Consider the following 23,148-nt stretch of genomic DNA (forward strand, 5'->3'; position numbering starts at 1 on the left):
TTAATAGTCAACTTGATTGGTAAATGTTAATGAAGGACTATGCATAACAGTAGGAAGTATAGTATATTTTATTTTGGAAGGCAAATAATTACTTTTGTCCTCTCTAGCCCCATAAATTCTATGAGTATTTTCCAACAGAAAATTTCTTAGTTATCTTTTTCTTAGGCTGGTGTTAAAATTTTACATTGTCTTAAATATTTACCAATTGACAGCAAATGAAGGTGACCTGGAATTGTGTGGAGTAATTAGAGAAAGCTAACCTGAACTTTAAAATATGATGTCTTTTGAGACTGTCAGTAACTAAAAAAGAATTTTTTTAAAAGGTGGTGTATTAATGTTGTTCCCTTTCATTTAAAACTTAGTGGAATCTGAAACATCTTGCTATGTTGGATGAAAATGAGAGCATGATTTTTTTCCCACAATCATAACCAAGTAATGTTACAAGGTTAGCAGTTCTCAATTTTAGTCAAGGTAGACTATAATTAATTGTCTATGCAAAGGGATAGATTATTTTGGGGTTTTTTTGTTGTTGTTTTTGTTTTCAGAAATAAGTTTGGTTAGATAGAAATATTACCTAAAAAGAACTTGGGACTGTTAGGTATTGTCCTTGGCTTTTGTTTTCCCTTTTGTGTGTTTGTCTTAGTAGTACAGGAAATCCTCATCTTGCTAGCAGGCTGTGTTCCAAAAGCTGATTTATAAGTTGGTTGTTTGGATATTATTAGAAGCCATTTTCAAAAGAAATAGTGTTACAAGGAATGGTTAGGTTCCCAGGCTCACTGATAAAATGTTATTTAAACAGAAATACAAGATTGCACATTTGTACTAAAGAAAAAAATAAAAATTCTAGTCATTAAAACAAAAAAAGAATGATAAACTAATTTTTATTTATCTGGAGTGCTCATACTTGAAGAATAAACAAATTTAAGCAGGAAACGAGAGGAAAGTGGATAGAGTCTATAGAATGTATTACAAGAGTTGTATAGGTTGGTGGCAATGATCATGATGATTAATTTTTCTCTTATACTCATCAGCTACAATTGGGATCATTCTTAGCTTTCAAAGGGAGATAAAGACATTTTTCCAGAGGTAAATAGAAAAGAGATAAGGCACAAGAGTGAAAAGGATCTATATGTGGAATAAAATTTGCCTGAGGTCAAATTGTTCATGGCAAAAGCCAGATGGGAAGAAATATAACATGTTTATAACTGAGGTCTTCCTGAGTTGGGGGAAGGGAAATCAGACGATCTCCCATGATTACTACCGAGTGCCTCTGCTGGCTTTTGACAGCCTTGTTGGCCATGATGGCTGGGAGAGAAGGGAGACAGTATACAACCTGCCATATGTATGTTAGGTTCACAGATCAAAGGTTTGTAACTCATGTAAAACTTATAGAATATGTTTCTTATTGAATTTAAAATATGGATTTTTACAAAGGATTGTCTTTTAGTTGAAATGTTAAATATTAGAAAATACAAATGTAATAGCTCTAATACATTTTTGATAGAAAAATAAATTTTGTAAAGCAATTCTGAAAATTTTAATGCATTTTGGATTTCTAAATCTATAATAGGTAGAACTTTGTAGAGTGAAAAAGAACATTCTTTATCTTCCCCAAAAAAATGTTTTCTGGTTTTGGTTTTTTGGTTTTTTGGTTTTTTTTTTATTGTGATCCCCTCTATAAGTTACCAGTTGTAATTATTGCACAACAAAGTATGCATGAGACACAATTATCTGTTATCTCAGAGTTTTGGAATTTTAAACATAAAATGGACCTATTATTGAAATGTTGGAGTTCTCTTTCCTCCTACATCCTTTCCACACATCTCAGGTGATCAAGAGAACAAAATTCTAATCATTTGCCCACTAGTTTTTACTTAATAGTGTCTTTCCTAAGGCACTGATTACCTTCCTGGCATACTAAACTAAGCTAGACAGACTAAAAGAAAACTTTACTGCATATTCCTGAGTCATTATCCTAGAACAATCTGAACCAAACCAGCTCCCTAATTTTATACTCTGATTCGTCTAGCTTTCAGAGCCAATAATGTACTTTGTAACATTTTTTTGTTTCCTGGCTAACCCCAAATTTTTTTCTAATCCTTTTTTTCTTTCCTTCATCTGAATAGATTGTTCTGTTTTTCCTCATTCCTTCCAGATGTCTCATTTCCAATCATGTGATGCCTGCACTAAAAGAAAATGAGGATGGTTACCACTCATACTTCCCCTAGCTCAAAGTATTTTTATACCTATTTCAGGTGTGTTTCTACATGTCATATGTTTACCTTTTTGAAAAAGTCTCAGGGGCAGCTAGGTGATGCAGGCACCAGCCCTGAAGTCAGGAGGAACTGAGTTCAAAACCTTAGACCAAGCACTTGACACTAACTGTGTAACCCTGGACAGGTCACTTAACCCCAATTGCCTTTAAAAAAAAAAGTCATATAACCTATTTTGCATTTCTGTGGGCATTTTACTAACTCTTCTCAATTGGCCTTACAGGCATTCACCTTTCAGCAAAGATAGGAAGCTTGTCACATGCCCAGAGGATGTAAGATATATTCTGTTGTCCCATATTCATTCTCAGGATTCTCTTTTTTTTTTCTATTTAATATTTTAATTTTCCCCCAGTTACATGTGAAAACAATTTCCAACATTTGGCCTTTAAAATTTTTTGAGTTCTAAATTCTGTCCTGCCTTCCCTCCCATCCCTGCCTCCTCTCCCCTTCTCTGCCCTCCACATTGAGAAGGCAACAATCTGATAATAGGCTGTACATAAACATTCATGGGAAACATTTCCATATTAGTCATGTGAAAGAAAACACACACAAAAAAAATTAAAGTAAAGAAAAAGTATGCTTCAATCTGCATTCAGACTCCCATCAGTTCTTTCTCTGGAGATGGATAGCATTTTTCATCATAAGTCCTTCAGAATTATCTTGAATCATTGTATTGCCAAGAATAGCCAAGTCATTCACAGTCGATCATCATACAATATTGCTGTTACTGTATAAAATGTTCTGGTTCTGCTCATTCCACTTTGCATCCATTCATTTAAGTCCAGATTTTTCTGAGAGCATCTTGCTCATCATTTCTTATAGCACAATAGTATTCCACCACAATCATATATAGCAGCTTGTTCAGCCATTCCCTGATTGATGGACATTCCCTCAATTTCCAATTCTTTGCCACCACAAAAAGAGCCGTTATAAATATTCTTGTACATATAAGTCCTTTTCCCTTTTTTTTTTTTTAATCTCAAGGATATAGACCTAGTAGTAGTATTGCTGGGTCAAAGGTATGCATGGTTTTATAGCCCTTTGGGCATAGTTCCAAGTTGCTCTACAGAATGGGTGAATCAGTATACAACTTTACCAACAGTGCGTTAGTGTTTCAATTTTCCCACCTCCTCTCCAAAATTTGTCATTTTCCTTTTCTGTAATGTTAGCTAATCTGACGGGTGTAGGATAGGAGCTCAGAGTTGTTTTAATTTGCATTTCTTAATCAGTAGTAACTTAGCATTTTTATATTACTATAGCTTTGATTACTTCATCTGAAAACTGCTTGTTAATATCATTTGACCATTTTTCAATTGAGGAATGGCTCTTATTTCTATAAATTTGGCTCAGTTCTCTATTTATTTGAGAAATGAGGTCTTTATCAGAGAAACTTGCTGTAAAAAAATTTTTCCGGTTACAAATACTATGTGTTTTCCTCCCCATGTTTATCCTACTCTCACCCTGTTCATTCTCAAAAGTGTTTTGCTTCTGACTTTTACTCCCCCAATTCACTCTCCCTTCTATCAGTGCCACCCCTCCCCTTTTCTTATTTCTTTTCCCTCCTTCTTTCCTGTATGATAAGATAGATTTCTGTACCCAACTGAGTGTGTAAGTTATTCACTCTTTGAATCAATTCCAGTAATGGTAAGGTTCACACTCCCTCCCAACTCCTCCATCTTTCCCTCCACTGTAAAATCTCATTGGGTCTTCTTTTATGTCAGATAATTTACCCCATTCTACTTCTCCCTTTCCCCTTCTCCCAGTGCATTCCTCTTTCTCACCCCTTAATTTTATTTTTTAGACATTCAGCTCATACCTGTGCCCTCTGTCTACGTGTACACCTTTTAACTGCCCTGATGAGAAAGTTTTTAGGAGTTACAAGTATCATTTTTATATGTGGGAATGTAAGCAGTATAACCTTATTGAATCCCTTATGATTTCTCTTTCCTGTTTATGTTTTTATGCTCCTCTTGAGTCATATTTGAAAGTCAACTTTTCTGTTCAGCTCTGGTCTTTTTATCAGGAATGCTTGAAAGTTCTCTATTTCATTGACTATTCATTTTTCCCCCTGAAGGATTATATTCAGTTTTGCTGGGTAGGTGATTCTTGGTTGTAATCCTGGTTCTTCAGCCTGAATCACTGAATGGGTGTTGCCTCAGTCAAACTGAGACCTGTTAAAGAACTTAACCAAAAAAGGCCAAGGTCTCCCACTGCATCCAGGGCCATCTCCAGTTGTTCTGATCTTTATCTTGCCACTGGATGCAAATGATTCTGGAGGAGAAAGTGAGGCTAGTGATTTTGTACAGCCCTCCCTCACTTAAATCCAATTCACTTGCATGTTTTGGCATCACCTCCCTGATACATGGTCCTCTTCGAGAGTGAAGGACATACAACAATAGCTCTTTTGCCCTCTAGAACATCATATTCTAAATTTTCTGTTCCTTTTAACATAGAAACTGCTAGATTTTGTGTTATCCTTACTGTGGCTCCACAGTATTTGAATTGTTCCTTTTTGGCTGCTTGCAATATTTCCTCCTTGACCTCTGGCATTTGGCTATAATATTCCTGGGAGTTTTAATTTTGGGATCTCTTTCAGGAGGTGATTGGTAGATTCTTTCAATTTCTTTTTTACCCTCTGGTTCTAGAATATAAGCACAGTTTTCTTGATAATTTCTTGAAAAATAGTGTCTAGGCTCTTTTTTTGATCATGGTTGTCATGTATTCCAGTAATTCTTAAGTGATCTCTCCTGAATCTATTTTCTAGATCAGTTCTTTTTGCAGTGAGATAGTTCACATTTTCTTCTTTTTTTTTCATTCTTTTGATTTTGTTTTACTGTTTCTTGATGTCACATAGTCATTAGCTTCCACTTGCCGAATTCTAATTTTTAAGGAATTATTTTCTTCAGTAAGCTTCTATACCTCATTTTCCATTTGGCCAATTCTATTTTTTAAGGAGTTCTCTTCGGCGAATTTTTGTATATCTTTTTCCATTTGGCCAATCCTGCTTTTCAAAACATTCTTCTCTTCATTAGATTTTTATGCCTCTTTTACCATTTGGCCTATTCTGTTTTTAAGGTATTATTTTCTTCAGTATATTTTGTGCCTCCCTTATCAAGATGTTGACTCTTTTTTCATGATTTTATTGTATCACTATCATTTATCTTCCCAATTTTTCATCTGCCTCTCTTTATTTTTAAAATCCTTTTTGAGTCTTTCCATGGCCTAAGACCACTTCATATTTTTCTTTGAGACTTTGGATGTAGGAGTTTTGACTTTGTTTTCTGAATTTGTGTTTTGATTTTCCCTGTCACCACAGTAACTTTCTATAGTCAGGATCTTTTTCTGCTGTTTGCTCATTTTTCCATCCTATTTCTTGACTTTTAACTCTATGCTAAAATGAGGCTGTGCTTCCAGAGGGGAGGGGGCACTGCCCCAGACTTCAGATTTTTTGTGCAGCCATTTTCAGAGGTAATTCTGGGAATCTGTAAGTTTTTGGTTTTTTGAATATGGTATGATCTGGTGAAAGGTGTATTTACTACTCTCCTGGCCTGTGCTCTAGTCAGTGAGTGACCACAATCATTTTTCCACCTTGCAACTGTGACCAGAGTCTCAGCTCCCTGTGACCGCAAGCTCTGATGTAGTAGTGCTCTTCCTCTCCCTGGGAGTAAGATCCAGACTAAGATCCTGGGACTGTGATCCAGATGCAGGTATGGGCAATGCACCAAAGTTCTGCCCACCAATGCCATCAAAGGCACCCCTGTTTTCTCTTAAGCTGTCTGACCCCCTTACTATCTTTGGGCTGAGAGGTCCAGAAACATGCCACTGATTCAGTTGCCCCCAAGGCCTACTTGCTGGTTCAGGTCCTGCACTGGACTGTGTTCCACTCTTACCTGGTGCAACAGACTTCTGCCGACCTCATAAGTTGCTTTGTGCTGGAGAATTGTTTCACCCCATTCTTTTGTGGGTTCTGCTGCTCCATAATTAGTTTTGAAGCATTATTTGCATTATTTAAAGTTGTAGGGTTTTTAGGGAGAAGGCAAATGAGTCCCCACATTTCCTCTGCCATCTTGGCTCTGCCCTCCAGGAGTTTCTAAAATAATACTTAAGATTTTGGATAACTAGTGGCATATCGTACTAATTTTCACTATCCTGGACTACCTGTTTTACCCTTCTCAGCTCCTTATTCCTTATTTCCCACCCCAGTTGGAAGGATAATGTAAGCGAGCGAAAAGAGCATTAGACATGGAATTAGGAAAGACCTGAGTTTAAATCCCCACCAAGACACACTATGACCTGCGGCCAGTCAGTTCACTTCCTGAGTCTTCAGTAAATGGGGTTTAAAATATTTGTATTGTTTATTGCACAGGGTTGTTATAAGGAAAAGTACTTTGTAAATTGAAATTTAAATAGTACTTAAACAAGAGTAAAGGATGTCATCAAGGAAAAGAAGATGGGGGGGGCAGCTAGGTGGCACAGTGAATAGAGCACCGGCCCTGAAGTCAGGAAGAACTGAGTTCAAATCCGGCCTCAGACCAAACACTTGACACTTACTAGCTGTGTGACCTTGGGCAAGTCACTTAACCCCAACTGCCTAAGCAAAAAAAAAAAAAAAAGAAAAGAAAAGAAGATAGAGATGGTTACCTGGAAAGAGCAAGGAATGACATATAGATAGCCAGACGTACTCTCACAATTTAGATGTGAGAGAAAATTAGAAAGCCCTCTAGCATATTGGATGTACCTCATGTCCTGAACTTTTGGGTGAACATGGACAAGGCCACCAGGCATGGATGGGTTGTCATCTGCATTATAGGAGGGAACTACTGAATCATTGAAATTATAGTTCCATTTGAGAACTTGAACAGATGAGAGGATTAAAAGTAGTAAGGGGGAAAAAACTTTCAGAAATGGAAACTGACAGATTAGAACATAAAAGTTTTCCTGACTCTAGTTAAGTGTTTCAAAATGGATTCTTAACATGCGATCCATAGATGGATTTCTGGGGGTCTATGAATTTGCATAGAGAAAAAATTACATATTTATTTTCACTAACCTTTGGTTTCCTTTGTAATCCTATAGATTTTATGAATTTAAAACCATTATTCTAACAAGGAGTCCATAGACTTCACCAGACTGCTATGGGGTCCCTGATGAAAAAATGGCTCAAAACTCTGCTTTAAAATTTTCTTCTTCTTTTTTTTTTTTTTTTTTTTTTTTAAAAAGCTGGGTCTCCCTTTCTTTCCCAGGCTGGACATATAGGGGCTATTCACAGGCCCTCTATTTGGCTTGGGAGCTTTGACCTGCTTTGTTTCCAACTTGTGCTGGTTCACCCCTCCTTAGACAATCTAATGGCCTTTGATCCTGGGAGCTTACCCTTTTAATGCCAGATTTAGTGCTTAAACCCAGTCAGCTTAGCCCACTGAAGTTCAGAACTTTCAAAGCTCAGAAGATCTGCCAGTCTGAGCCTCCCCAGGTACAGGGATTACAGGCCTGTCTCACCATACCCATGTATGTGTATACGCTTATTAAATTAGATATTGAAGAACATTAATTGGTCACTACTTATTTTAAAAGACCTTAACTATGTTTTGTGTGAATGGTCAAACAACTTTATTGACTGTGGGGCTGAACTTATTAGCACATAGATGTGGTGGACTTTAACACAGGTTGTCATAGGTTATATAGTTAGGAGTCATCTAATTCAACCCTTTCATTTTACAGAGTAGGAAACTGAGACCCAGGGTCACACAGAGAGTAAGCAGCAAAGCTGAGATGGCTTGCTGTCCTTGACTCAACTCTGAATTAGTTGGTTACTGAAGAACAAAGTAGTTTGAATTCTCCATGAAATCAACTGTTCATCAAATCTCTGCCCCTAAAGGACAGACCGAAAAAGGAAGTAGAATCTAAGTTCTATTAGAACAGGGAGTTGGGTTTTGGGGGAGTTTTTTTGTGGGTTGGTTTTGGTTTTTTTTTTTTTGGTCTTTATTTCCCCAGTGCCTTGCACATAGAAGGACTTCATACGTGTTTGTTGAACTCCCTCCCTTTTTTGCAGAGGTGGGGAACTATGGGAATAGAACATCGTATATACTGTCAGACTTGGTCACTGTGTTGGTTAGTTAAGCCGGACTGGTTTTGCCCCCACTTTTTATTCTGTAATAAGGGATGGCTCACTGGGTAGGAAAGAAGAGAAAGGTACAAATAATTTTTTAAAACCATGTTTTAAATGTTTGCTGATCTGAAGTAATCAGCCACAGATAATGAAATATCCTTTTATCCATGCAAATGATCTTATCAGATTATAGTGGATCATCATGAAAGCAATCATAATGCTTTAATCTGGGAAGAGGATCTAAATTTGGGGTCATGTTTTCAAAGCTTCTGTAGATAATTTCAAGGAAGCTGTAAGAGGAACTATTTTGTCAATGTAGATATCGTGTCACATATATGTACATATATACATGTATGTATATAGATATATGGCATGTGTATATGTACATACATACATACATACACACTTCAGAGATATTGCAGGTCTAGTTCCAGAACACCACAATAAAGCAAATATTGCAATAAAGCAAGTCGCATGAACTTTTTTGTTTCCCAGTGTATATAAAAGTTATATTTACACTATACTATAGTCTATTAAGTGTACAATAGTATTATATCTAAAAAAAAGCAATATATATCTTAATTAAAAATGCTTTATTGCTTAAAAATGCCAGCCATCTTCTGAGCCTTTAGCAAGTCATAATCTTTTTACTGGTGGAGGGTCTTGCCTCAGTATTGATGGCTGCTGACTGATCAGGGTGGTGGTTACTGAAGTGGGTTGTGACAATTTCTTAAAATAAGATGTTTGCCACATAGATTGATTCTCCCTTTCACTTAAACATTTAAAGGCCATTGTAGGGTTATTAACTGACCTAATTTCATTATTGTCCTGTCTCAGGAAACAGGGAGACTGAGGAAGAGGGAGAGGGATGGGGAATGAATGACCAGTCAGTGGAGCAGTCAGAACACACACAACATTTATGAAGTTTACCATCTTATTATATAGGCACGGTTTGTGGTGCCCCAAAACAATTACATTAGTAACATCAAAAAGCACTGATCTCAGCAGATTACCATAACAGATATAATAATAATGAAAAAGTTTGAAGTATTGTGAGAATTACCAAAATGTGACACAGAAACATGATGTGAGCACATGCTGTTGGCAAAACGGAACTGATAGACTTGCCTGATGCAGGGTTCCCACAAACCTTCAAATTGTAAAAAAAATGCAATATCTGCAAAGTGCAATGAAGTGAAGTACAATAAAGCGAGATATGCCTGTATATAAAGTCTTAAGTCAAGGGCTAGGATGATTTTTTTTTTTTAACTGGATAAGGTAAGCTGCCTGGAAAAGAGGCAACTCAGTAAAATTGGGGAAAACATTTAGTCAGATGACCTGAGTTTGAGTACTGGTTTTGCCATAATCATAAGACCGTAGATTTTGACTAGGAGGAGACCTGAGAGTAATAATAGTTTACATTTACATCCTGCTTTGCAAAGCACTTTACAGATAATATCTATTTTATCCTCACAATGACCCCAGAGGGTATGTGCTCTTACAGATAAGGAAATTGAGACAGAGATTAAGTGACTTGCCCTGAGTCACATAGCTAATTGTGTATAGGGTTATATTTGAACTCCATTCTTCCTGATTCTTGTCCAGAGCTCTACCCACTGCACCACTCAGCTGCCTCTCATTCTTTCCTAGAGTATTCACACTTCCCAGCCTTTCCACTCAAGTGGATATATCCACGTCCTCCCCAAAGGAACCTTGGACTCTGTCCCTGGTAATACCTTGGCTTTTGATAGGTTATCTTTAGAAGTCCGAAAGTCTGATCCTGATCATGCCTGGTTCCAGGCCTTTGCAGCAGCTCTGCAACAACTCTGCAGGTACCTGATGAAGTGTCAAATGATAAGTACCAAAGGTGAACTTTTTTTTTTGGGAGGGGGGAATGATGGTGAAATTGAATCGACAGAGTGCAGCTGGTGTGAAATAAAGGGTTGAAGGAAATAGCATTGCCAACTGGGTTTTGAGAGATGGGCATAGATGTAAAGCTAGAAACGACCTCCAAAAACCCAGGTCTAGACAGGAGTCTGCCTGAAGTCATACAGGCATTATTGGAACCAAGACTTGAACCTAAGTCTTGTAGCTGACTCTTCTTTCCGATAAACCACACTATCTCATGTGGCCCTGGGGGAGTCATTAAGTGCACCTTTCTAAACCCATTCCTTATCTCTGAAAAGGAGATAATATATAGACTCTTTACTGTCCAAGATTGCCAAGAAGAAAGATCTCTGTAAATTGTACAGTGATAGATAAGCCACTCTACTTTCTCAGTGCATCAGTAGCAGTTGATTTTAGCTCTTTGCATTCCCTTATAAAAATCAACCAATCAATAAACAGTAATTAAAAGCCTACTATGTGCCAGGCTAAGCACTGAGGACACAAAAAGAGGCAAAAGATAGTCCATACCCTCAAGGAGCTCACAATGTAATGGAGGAGACAAGATGCAAACAAATACAGCATATACAAAGTGAGCTATATACAGGAAAAATAGGAAATAATTAAAAGAGGTGAAGCACTGGAATTAAGAAGGGTTACAGAAGGCTTCCTGTAAGTGAGATTTTAGTTGAGACTTAAAAGAAGCCAAGGAGATCAGTAGTCAGAGCCAAGGAGGGAGAGAATTCCAGGAATGGGGGCCAGCTAGAGAGAAGGAATGTCTTGTTCATGGAGCAGCAAGTAATCCAGTGTCACTGGGTCAAAGAATATATGGTTGGGAATAAGGTAGCAGTGGGTTAGGTCATAAAGGGCTTTGAATGCCAAATAGAGCATTTTGTGTTTGCTTCTTGAGGCAACAGGAAACCACTGGAGTTTATTGAGCGGGAAGGTGACATGATCCAACAAAATCCAATCTAACCCAATAAACATTTATTAAGGACTTATTATGTGTTAGGCACCATGCTAAGTGCTGAGCTTACAATGAATTTTTAAAACGACAGTGCTCTCAAGCACACAATCTAATGGGGGAAGACAACACACAAAAGGAGGAAGTGGGGTGGGGGTGGGGCCAGGGAAAGTCCGTGGAGTCCCCAGCTAAACAGTCAAAGCAGCAGGTGCAAAATGGAAAATCACTTTAATAGCTGAATGAAGAATAGATTGAAGTGGAGAGAGACTTGAGGCAGACAGACCAGCCAGCAGGCTGTTGCAGTAATGGAGGCATGAGGTGATGAAGGCCTACACTAGAGTGGTAGCAATGTCAGAGAAGAAAAGAAGGAATATTCAACAGATATTGCAAAGGCAAAATGGACAGGCTACCCTCTGTAGTAATAAGGAAGGGAAAAGTAGGGGAGGGTTTAGGGGAAAACATAATGCGTTCTGTTTTGGACAGATTGAGTTTAAGATGTATACTAGACCTCCAGTTAGAGATTCCTGAAAGGCAGTTAGAAAAATGAGATTAAAAGTTAATAGATTGGGGCATGAAAGGGAGATTTGAGAATCATCAGTCTAGAGACGGCAATTAAACCCATTGCAGCTGATGAGAACACCAAGCGAAGTACAAGGCAGAACACTAAAATTATATTAATTGGCAACACTGGACATACCCAGATTTAATCTCTCACTTGGGTAAACAGAACGAGAGCTCCCAAATGATCATTGCACATAATTTTCCCCTTCCTAAAGTGAATTAGTGCCAAATTAAAACAGCAGGTGGCGCTGAAGAACAGGAATGAAGAAGAAACTGATCGTCTATACTCCTTGCCTATCGTTTTTTTTTTTCAGCAAACCTACAAAATACACGTGCTTAAAGGCTCTTTTGTACCCCTTAGAGATTCTAAAATCCATGCCCCTGGCCTAATTGCCTTAGTTTTTCATATCACAGGTGTCCCAGTGTCTGGGGACACTCACAGTACTTTTTTGAAGCTTGGTACTACATTACCAGGAATAATTACTGCTGCTACCTGTGCTCATCAGAGCATTTTTCAAGCCTATAAATTAGGGCTGAAATTAGTTTTGTAGATAGATCTTGGGAATAATTGTTTCTATTTTTTCCATAGAATTTAAGAACTAGAAGGAACTTAAGAAATCATCTAGTTTGCAATGTGGAGCCTAACAGCCTATTACCATATGTGGAATTAGTTTTAGATTTTCTATTTTCTAATATTTCAGCCTCTGCATATTAACTAATCCAGGGATGGGGAACCTGTGTAAACAAACATTATTAAGTCTCTGCTTTGTACCAGGCACTATCCTGGCTACAAGAAATAGACAAAAATTAAAGAATCCCTGCCCTCAGGGATCTCAGGTTTTCTCAAGGGACAAACGTCCACTTCCAGACAGTTTTCTAAATTAAACCCCTTCCATGCAGGAAGCAGTTGATCCAAATAAAAAGTTGAGTCATCTTAGTCTGCCAGCTTTTGACTCTACTTTTGATTGTTTAATGGGTAAGCTTCCCCTCTAATGAAAAGCTCAATGTCATTGTTGGTTCTTTTAAATGGAGTTACTCCTTCGAATGGAATTAGCTTCAATTTTGTTATGCTGTGGTTTTGGGGGAGCATAGCTCAAGAGCTGGAAAGGACTGCAGAGGTCATGTAGTCCGAACCCCTCATTTTTTAGATGTGGCAACTGAGGCCCAGGGAGCTTAAGTGACCACCCAAAGTTAGACAGGTAGTGTCAGAGGTGGGATTTGAATCCAAGACCCCTGACCCCAAGTGTTCTTTCTATTGAACTACAAAAGGAATTTCATTCTAAGCTGCCACAGATATATAGAGATACATATATGTGTTGTGTATGTATAGATGTATATACACATATATATCCCAAAGAAATAATTTACTAATAATTCAATCCCACAAGTATTTATTCTGAGGTACCTAAAGCTACCTTGAGAAAATTTATTTTATAAAGACTTTAATATGAGTTATAATTTTTGCTTTTTCTACCAAGATTTTTTTTTTCCTGGCTCTGGCTCTGTCTTTACAGTGGTTCTTTGGGCCAGAGGTTCCCAAACTTATTTAGCCTACAACCCCCTTTTCAAAAGAAAAATTACTTAGCGCCTCACCTGGAAATCTACTTTCTTTAATCCTTTAATGGTTTTTTTTGAAATTTGCATCATTTAAAAATATTTTTTAATGATGCATCTTAAATTTAACAGTTTATTCTAAATTTGTGGGGTTTTTTCCTACATTGAAATTTTGATGACACAATATTGCATCATGTAACTATATAGTATCATATCGTAAACAAGTCATTATAAGCATATATTCCTGCCGATATGTGCTGAACTTCCCAACAATGTGCAGTGCTTTCCGGCTAATACTTGCTTGTTAAGACCTGTCAGCAGACTTGACCACTGATGGGTTATTATTTGCATTTTGTGTGTATTTGGAAAATAATGTAATTACTTTGACTTTAACTCTGTTACACAATAGATGAAACATGTACAAACGGTTTTTCAAAATTTTCTTATCTTCTCTTCTTTCCTTATGCTTTCACTGTCCCCTTATTTTTATTCAATGCCCCCAATTGCACCCCAGACTACTACCCCTCATTATTCCAGCATCCCCCCGGGGGCAATATCACCCATTTTGGATACTTCTTCTGGGCCAAAATGCATACATTCGTACCACTTTTGTATACCTGATCTATACGTTATTGCAATGATATTTGGGGAGATTTGTCTTCAAAAAATTAGTATGAAGGGGCAGCTAGGTGGCATAGTGGATAGAGCACTGGCCCTGGATTCAGGAGGACCTGAGTTCAAATCCGGCCTCAGACACATAACACTTACTAACTGTATGATCCTGGGCAAGTCACTTAACCCCATTGCCTAGTCAAAAAAAAAATTAGTATGAGAAAACTATTTGCTATCATTTCATTCTCTCCCCTATGTCATCAAATGAAAACAATTTCTATTACTATCAGGATTGAATATAAATTCCTATTTGACATTTAAATGTCTTCATAACTTGGCGCCTTCCTACTTGTCCAGCCTTCTTAAACTTTACTTTCCTCCAAGTACTCTAAAATTCAGCTACACTGGTCTACTTGGTGTTCCTCAAATATGACCCAGCTCTGTTCATTTTCAATGGTTGTATCCCATGCACCAAATACTCTCCCTCATCACCTCTGCCTTTTTGTTTCAAAAGATTTGGAGTATGTCAGGCTTGATAAAACAATGAAGGACAATACTTTCTATCACTAAAATATGTGCATATATGAAAATACTAAGGTGTTTGTTGCGCCTCACTGCACATTGTTCCTAGGTAGCTACCTTCTTTACATATCCCCTATCCTAGTCTGGTTAAAACTTAAAATAGCCTGTTCTTCTGTAATGCAGGTGAAAGATTTGTTGTTCAGTTGTGTCCAACTCTTTGTGTCTCATTTTAGGATTTTCCTGGCAGAGATACTAGAGTGGTTTGCCATTTCCTTCTCTGGTTTATTTTACAGATGAGAAAACTGAAGCAAATAGGATTAAGTGATTTACTCATGTGCCAGACACTGTACTAAGTTCTTGGGATATAAAAGGTAAAAAAAAAAAAAAACCACATAAATAACCCTTGCCCTTGAGGAACTTACACACTTTAGGGGAAACAAAGAACACATTAATATTAAAATATATAAGATAAATATAAAGTCATGTCAGTTGGGGAGGTAATGAGGGGAACAGAAACAAGTAGGAGAATATGTCAGGACAGTGGGAATAAGGCCAAAAGCAAGGCCTTTCTTGGTCAACAAGAAAGAAGAAGAATGATATCAAGAAAGACACCTCAGAAGACCTGTTTGGAAGCCCCACCTACTACTGGTCAAGTCAGGTCACCTGTTCTAGTGCTGCTCTCTTCTTACTAGGATCCAAGCTTATTGCTCGGTTCTAATTACAACAGGAGCTGCGAAATCCTTTAGCTTCTATACTCCATGTTCTGTAGGTCAGTGGAGGTGGTTTCCTTTGTCCAAAGAAAAAGACATTTTGGATTCAAAGGGGTCCTCCCATATTAATAAACAGAAAACTACCTCCTCCATCTATTCTATATAATTTATTGGATTCCATAGTTTTAAGCCTTTTCAAAATAGAAGCTGCCACCTCAGTCCACAACCTGTCAGAGACCATTGTTTGATGCAGCTTTTTCAGGCATCTAAGTGGCACAGTAGTTAGAGCTGTCCTTGGAGTCAGGAAGATGTGAGTTCAAATCCTGGCTTAAGCACGTATTGGTTGTATGACCCCGAGTAAATCATAGAACCTCTCTCTGTTTCATTTTCCTAATCTTTAAAATAGGAGAAATAATAACAACTCTTGCCTCACGGGATTATCATGAGCATCAAATGAGAGCTTTGCAGTCTGTGAAGCACTAATATAAAATGTTAGCTATGTTGTCCTGGTGAGAGCCAAGTGAGGGATGGGCATGTTATTTTATGCCCCATTTCTCCAAATTCAATCAGCTAAAAGGTAATTTGATGTCAGTTATTAACTGTGATATTGCCAAGGATGACTGAATAGGCAGCCTTGTAACAGTCCCCACTGGGGGTGAGTTGATGATACTCATCATCATGCCGATAACATCGTGTCAAACCAGGCAAGCTTCTTAAAAAACACATAGGCTGGTAATAGTGGTAGGCAAATAAATTTTTTGTGAAAAGTCAAGGCTCATGTTACAATGAAGACTCCAAGCCTCTAATACATAACAACGTCAGTGCTGGCCAATGAGGAAAGACATAATTTTCAAAGACAGAGTATAGAATTTTGTCCAAGACCTTACTTTGGACATGCAAGTACTCTATCCCATCTCTACTACTAAGAAAGGATGTCATTCAGGTTATCGTATTTTCTTAAAACAATGTCTTTTCCTACTACCAAAAATCTGTTTTGCTGTTGGAAATGCAATTTTAAAAAATGCATTATTAAAATGCATGTATTTTTCTTTTCATCTGAGAAAAATATTATAAACAATATTTGTTCTCTTTTGAGAATGGGAAAGCATAATATCACTGACTTCTATCTGTAAGCCACCAACTTTCTTTATGGAGAGAGGCATGTTGTGGGGAAGTGGGATGGAAGAGGGTGGGGAAGAGAATGGGAAAGAGATATGATGAGGGGCTTACTTAATGGTCTATCTAGGCAGACAGTATCAACACCAGCCACCAGTTAGTTCAAGTTCAGTCCTGGGACAAAATAAGAAGCTCATGAGTCATTGCACAGAGAACAAAAGTGAGTTTACTTTCCCCCAAACTCCTACAAAGAGGGATCCTGGGTTCCATAAATGCAGCGCACCCCCTCTCCATGTGAAACCACGTCTGCCCGGCAGAGCAGAGTATGGTGACTCTTGAGTAGCCCTCAGACATTTACCAAATCAGAGATGCCCTGTTTCCATTTGGGTGGGACTTTTTATGCCCTTAGGTGACCGAGAAGCTGCATCAAGGTAGGCAGGGGGCAGTCTGGTCTTGTAGGCAGTTTTGTGTCTTTTAGGAAAAATTAATCCCTATTATAGGAAAATGAGAGAAACCCTGGTCCTATCACAATGGTGGATCAGGAATGGAAATGTACCAAATCTCAAAAGAAATCCTTCTTCCCCATGTAGAAAAGGTGTCTAGGTCCAAGAGAACAAAGGTAGCTAAGGAATTGGGCAGTAATGGCTCCATCTCTGGCCCCCACTTCGGCTCCACATCCTTCTAGACTATATCCATGATACATACTTTCTCTCCTCCTTCCATAGTTTATCCTCCTATCATTTAACACCTCTGGATCCTTATTGTAAAGCTGTCCTTAGGGCCCAAGAAATATGATGGTGGTAGTATAGTTGAACAGTATTATACTATGGTCTTTCCAATAATAAAATATTTTATATGAGGTCTAAGGTACACCCACAATTACAAAGTAGCCAGTTAAAATAGGCCTGAGTTTTCCCAGTACATTCTGCTTCTAAATTACCATTTCCTGGAGGATGACCTTGGATTATCTTCCCAAGTAAGGATCAAAGGCCCTCAAGGGTGGTTTTTCTAGCTTGTTCCCATAGGAATCTGTCTATGAATGCATAATCAAATTCTATAGAGGAGGAGAAATAAATTCCATGAAATTCCTAACACGGAGAAGGCTTTAATTATGAGTATAGCTATATATAAATGTGTACATACACACATAGATATATTCTATAGCAAGGCGATGGCAAAAGCCACATTCTTTTCCATTGGGAACTGCTCCAGGGGTGGGGATCCTATAGCCTCAAGGCCACATGTGACCTGGAGGCCACACGTTCCCTGTCTCTGTGCTAGACTATGAAGATAATATGGTCTGCTTATCTACAAAGGTCCCAGCAGCACAAGCAATTTCTCACCCTAGTACCCGACTGACTGGCGCTTGTCTCGATTCCCAAGGACACATTGGGAGCCCAGGTTGGAATGCAAACAACACATTATATCAGCTCAGGCTGGCAGTGGGGAGGGGGGACAGGTGGTGGTGGTGATTTATCCTCGAAACATTCAGGACCTCCTGCATACTCTGGGTCCAATGTTTGTAGAAAATATGGCTACTAAAAAAGACAAGTTCAAGGGGCCCCTTAACATTCCTCAACAGCTAGTTCACTCTTAAACCTATGGTTGGCTCTCTTCTTTGCTTCCAGAGGTTATGTTCCTTGAAACCACTTCTTGCCCCTGTCTGTGTCTGTCTTGCCACTCAACCTTGCTGAATGCCATGGCAAAGTGGGCCCTCCTCCCTTCCTTGAACTAAGTGTGCCTCAGCCTCTTCCAGAACGGTCAGGCCATTGGCCAACTGCCCTTCCTAGTTCCATCAAGAAAACTTCACATTTAGTGAAGGGTTAACAGAGTTAAGACACATCTTTGTACCTTTGTACTCTGTTTACGTATTAACACCTAATTACTTCTGTTATCTTCCCTTTACTTTCTATGATTATATCAGCCAGGCTAGGTGACATGCAAATCTAGTTTCATTCTCTTTCCCTCCCCTCCTCCAGTTTAGAGGATGTACCAACAATATCTTATTTGTGTTCCCTCAATATTTATAATTATAAAAATAAACCCTAAACTCTTGTGTGGGTGAACACATCCTATTTCAACTTTGCATGTTATTGAGCGTTTAAGGTCTAAATGTTTGTGTTGAGTTGAATTGAATTAGTATTAGAATCCCAAATGTTAAGACTCTGAGGGAATCTTTGAGAGCATTTAGTCCAGCCTCCTTTTGCACATCAGAAAAATAGGTTTTGACTTGCTTGATTACACAATTAGTCCACAGCAGATGTGGGACTAGAGCATGGGTCATTATAACCAATTTAGTTTTCGTTTATTACTAGATTTTACAGGAAGGTAGCACTGTCTTATATGTTAATATAATAGAATCAAGTGAGCTTCCCTTACATTTGTTTAATCTGCTTTATTGTCCTAATAGCATTTCTTCCTCCCCCCCAAAAAATGAACCTTTTCATGGTTAAAGTTCCTGCTGAGTGCTTTAAACTGGTTTGCATAGAAATGTTTTGACTCAACCACTTTTGCTGCAGAAATAACCACAAACACCACAGGAAACAGAACCTTAATATCATAATCACCAGGTGTTAGCATTATCTTCAGTGATTATGAGACCAATGTCCATTATCTAGAAGCAAAATATATGATATATAATATACATAGAAAAAATACACATATATGTGTGTGTATATGTATGCATGTATATATATGTGTGTGTGTGTGTGTATATATATATATTAATTACACATACACACATATGTTTCCTAAAAATGAAGGCAAAAGTATTTCTTTCACTTTGGAGAAAAATGAGAATGTTTTGTTGTTAATCAGTCATTTTTCAATTGTGTCTGACTCTTTGTGATTCCATTTGGGGTTTTCTTGGCAAAGATATTAGAGTGGTTTGCCATTTCCTTCTCTAGCTCATTTTACAGATGAGGAAACTGAGGCAAATAGGGTTAAGCGACTTGCCTAGGGTCAAATAACTAGGAAGGATCTGAGTCCAGATTTGAACTCAAGAAGATGAGTCTTCCTAACTCCAGGCCTGGAACTCTATCCACTGTACTATGTAGTTGTCCATTATTATTATTAGATGTTATTATTATCTCCTGGTTACAGATGAGGAAATTGAAATAAATAGGGTTAAGCGACTTTCCCAGGGTCACTCAGCTAGTAAGTATCTGAGGTCAGATTTGAACTCAGAAAGATGAATCTTCCTGGCTCCAGGCCCAGCACTATATCCACTGTGCCTCTAGCTGCCCCCAAAATATATACATTCTACTTTTAAGATTTTTTTTTTGATGTATACATTCTTATTCTATTCTTTAGCATTTTCAGTGAAATCCTGCTAAGACATTTCAACTGGGGACAGCTGGGTGGCAAAGTGGATAGAGCACCGGCCCTGGAGTCAGGAGGACCTGAATTCAAATTTGGCCTCAGACACATAACACTTACTAGCTGTGTGACTCTGGACAAGTCACTTAACCCCAATTGCCTCACCAAAAAATAAATAAATAAATAAAACATTTCAACTAAATTCACATTATTATGGTTAAATAAAATGAGGTTTCAGAAACTGATTTCTAACTTATTGTAGAATATAATTATCTGCTTCCAAAATCTCTGCCTTATTTACCCCCATTGAACTCTGATCCCTTCTGATCTTTATATCTAGCACCTTTCCTCTTATATTTCTATAGTATTCCTATATTATTTTCTGTGTGCCCGATACTTCTTTGTACTTATTCTGTCCTTTCATATTTCTCAGTTTTGGTCCTCCCAACTAAATTCTAATATGTGCCAGAAGTCTTTTTTTTAATGCCACCCAATAAAGTGTTCTGTCCTCAGCAACTGCTTGCTCAATGACTCTATAAAAGAATACTGAAAATTCAATTTGTAAAAATCAGGAAGTAGACAGGATCCTGTGTAATAAGTTCTGGCTGTCCCGGATATATTGGTTATCCCTCCCATTTCATTTTGTTAAATGATGGTAAATATAGAAGACTAGGAGCAAAATTTATTTCAGCTTTATCATGGTACAATGGAAAGAATGTTGGCTTTGGAGTCAAAGAACCTGGGTTCAAATTGCACCTCTGATACTTACTTACCTGTGTGACTTTGGGCAAGTCAGATAGCCTACTTAGCCTCAGTTTTCTCACCTGTTAAATGAGAGGGTTGGTAAAGAAAATCTCTAAGGATCCTTCCAACTAAAAAGTTCTATGATCCTGTGATTATAATTAGTTTATCGATCAATCAATAAACATTTATTAAGTGCCTGCTGGGTGCCAGGTACTGTGCTAAAGTGTTTATAATAAATAGAGGTGTCATGGTAAGTGGATAGAAGGCTTAAATTGGAAGCAGGAAGAACAAGGTTCAAATCTTGGCTGACACCCTTATTAGCCATATATCCCTGATCAAGTCAGTTGATATTGGTGCATCTCAGACAACTCACTGGAACTTATGTAGTAAGTTATAGATGACTGAGGTGTGTGTTGATGGGGGAAGTTCTCACCCCAGGGATTCCTCTTGTTGGAGAGGGGAAAAACCAACCAGCGTTCTTTAGAATATGACCAATGTATGAAAGCCTCTAATGCTGGTGAACTTTCATCATAATATCTCTTACTAGTTCAAATTGAGCTAACTAGATGATATGAAGGAAAAGCAGTGTTTTTAAGTAGGAAACTAATCAAGCTCTATAGTAGCTCCACTATCTCACACAGGTCCAATATTTTGTAATATCAATGTCATATCTAAGTGATTACCTGCAAATGTTTTGTCTATAATAAAAGTTCAATTCACGTACAGTCTGTTTGTTAAATACTCAAGGGTACTTTGAGGTCTATATTTGTAATATGGGAAGCTGTCCTTGGTAGGAGAGGCTTTTAAAACAGAGATTACAGTAGATTTTTTTTCTTTTTTTCTTTTGAATTTAGTAAATATCAAATAAAATAAGCATTTTCATGTGTAAATAGTAAACAGGAAAAGAATTTTGTGACTAGAAAATGCACGTTTCTGTTATGTACAGTTTTTTTCTTTAAAATATTTGATAAATTCAATATGTAACTTTCAAATCTGTCCCACTTATCTGTGGTTCTTTCTGGCCTGTTCTCTTCTACTTTTCCTTTCCTTCTTTCTTCCTTCCTTCCTTCCTTCCTTCCTTCTTTTCTTCTTTCTTCCACTACCCTAACCTCACTGTGTTTCCTTTGAATTTAAAAACAACAACAAAAAAAGGAAAATCAAACCCTTGTAACAAATATATATGTATGCATATACAGACACACACACACACACACACACACACGCACACACACACACACATATATAGTCAAGCAAAATAAATACCCACATTGTCTGTGTCTGAAAATGTATGCCTTATTCTGCATCCTAAGTTCATCACCTCTCTGATCTTCTCTCGGCCAGGAGGTAGGCTCTATACTTCATCATTATTTCTCTGGCATGGTGGTTGGTCATTGAATTGACCAGAAAAGCACATAGGCCAGCAATGGGAAAAAAATTCAGAGAACAGCAAGCAGTGTAGATTGGCTGGGACACAGAGATGGGGGAGGGAGGAAGGTGAGAGGATACACAATTTAAACAGATAAATAAATACAATATAATTTTAGGGGAGAGAAAACACTATCAACTACCATACGGAACTGTCTCTACCTGCTACTAAGGATTATTTCTTTTAAAAAAAAAAGTATCAAGAGTTTTAGGAAATTGAATATACATTTGAGGATTCAAGATAAAAGTGACAGGAAATACTCTGTTAAATTACAGTAACATAAATAATGGGTTTCATTGGCTATTGCTCAGGTTCTTTTTTGAGCATAATACCCCATTTGTTCAAATATTTGATTTTTTAAAAATTGATATTGGTGAATCATTCCTACTGTGTGAGAAACCCAAAACAAAATAAAAATCATAGTGTTAGGATAAGGAAAAGATTTTTGAGAGAGAGTAGCTAGGAGTAAAATGGAACTGGTAATTAAAGAACTCTGTAATGTTAAACTTTATTCAATTATTCATTCAACAAAACTTATTCAGCTGAGGTCTATTCAATATAAGGCTCTATACTAGGCTTTATGGGAGATACACAAACACAAAAGACATGATCTTTCCCTCGTGGAACTTATCATCTAGTAGTCCATATGACAAATGTTTGAATATTATAGAAGGTAAGTGTGTAATAAGTGTCAGTTAGATCTTCTGTGACACACAAAAAAGTAGCTATATGTTCACAATCTGCACCTGCTTACGATCCCAATGTTGGTCACAGGAAAAGTTTCAAAAGTCTTCCTAAGCTTTCGATTATGAAACAGATACATACGATAGTATATGAAGTGTTAGCTGTAGAGGCAAGATGACCCAAATTTGAATTCTGCCTCAGACAATTGATAGCTATATGAGCATAGAGAAGTCATTTAACCTCTGTCTGCCTCAGTTTCCTCATCTACAAAACAGAGATAATTATAGCACCTGCTTCTTTCACAGGGCTACTGAGAATCAAATGAGAAATATACGTGTAAGGTACTTGGTAAATCTCAAAGTATTATATAAATTTTTTCTATCATTATCATCTCCATGGTTTAGGGGTTGAGGTCCATGCTCTCCATGAACCTAAGGAACCAGGACAACCTAGTCTAGTGCTCAGTGACTAGAAAATGGCACTCTGGTATTTGCATCCTTTTGTGCAGTGGTTAGGTCCTCTCTCTACCCTGTCATTAGATATCCTGTTCCACTATGGATCATAGTCATGAGGTTGCTAAAAGCCCCATTGGAACCATAACTTTGAGCTTTTTCATTTTACAAGTTTCATGACGTATTCTTGGAAACAAAGATGAAAGGTAAAGTCTAACCTTC

Source organism: Vombatus ursinus, unplaced genomic scaffold (genome assembly GCF_900497805.2).
Source record: "Vombatus ursinus unplaced genomic scaffold, bare-nosed wombat genome assembly UNPS02014830.1, whole genome shotgun sequence".
Taxonomy (NCBI): domain Eukaryota; kingdom Metazoa; phylum Chordata; class Mammalia; order Diprotodontia; family Vombatidae; genus Vombatus; species Vombatus ursinus.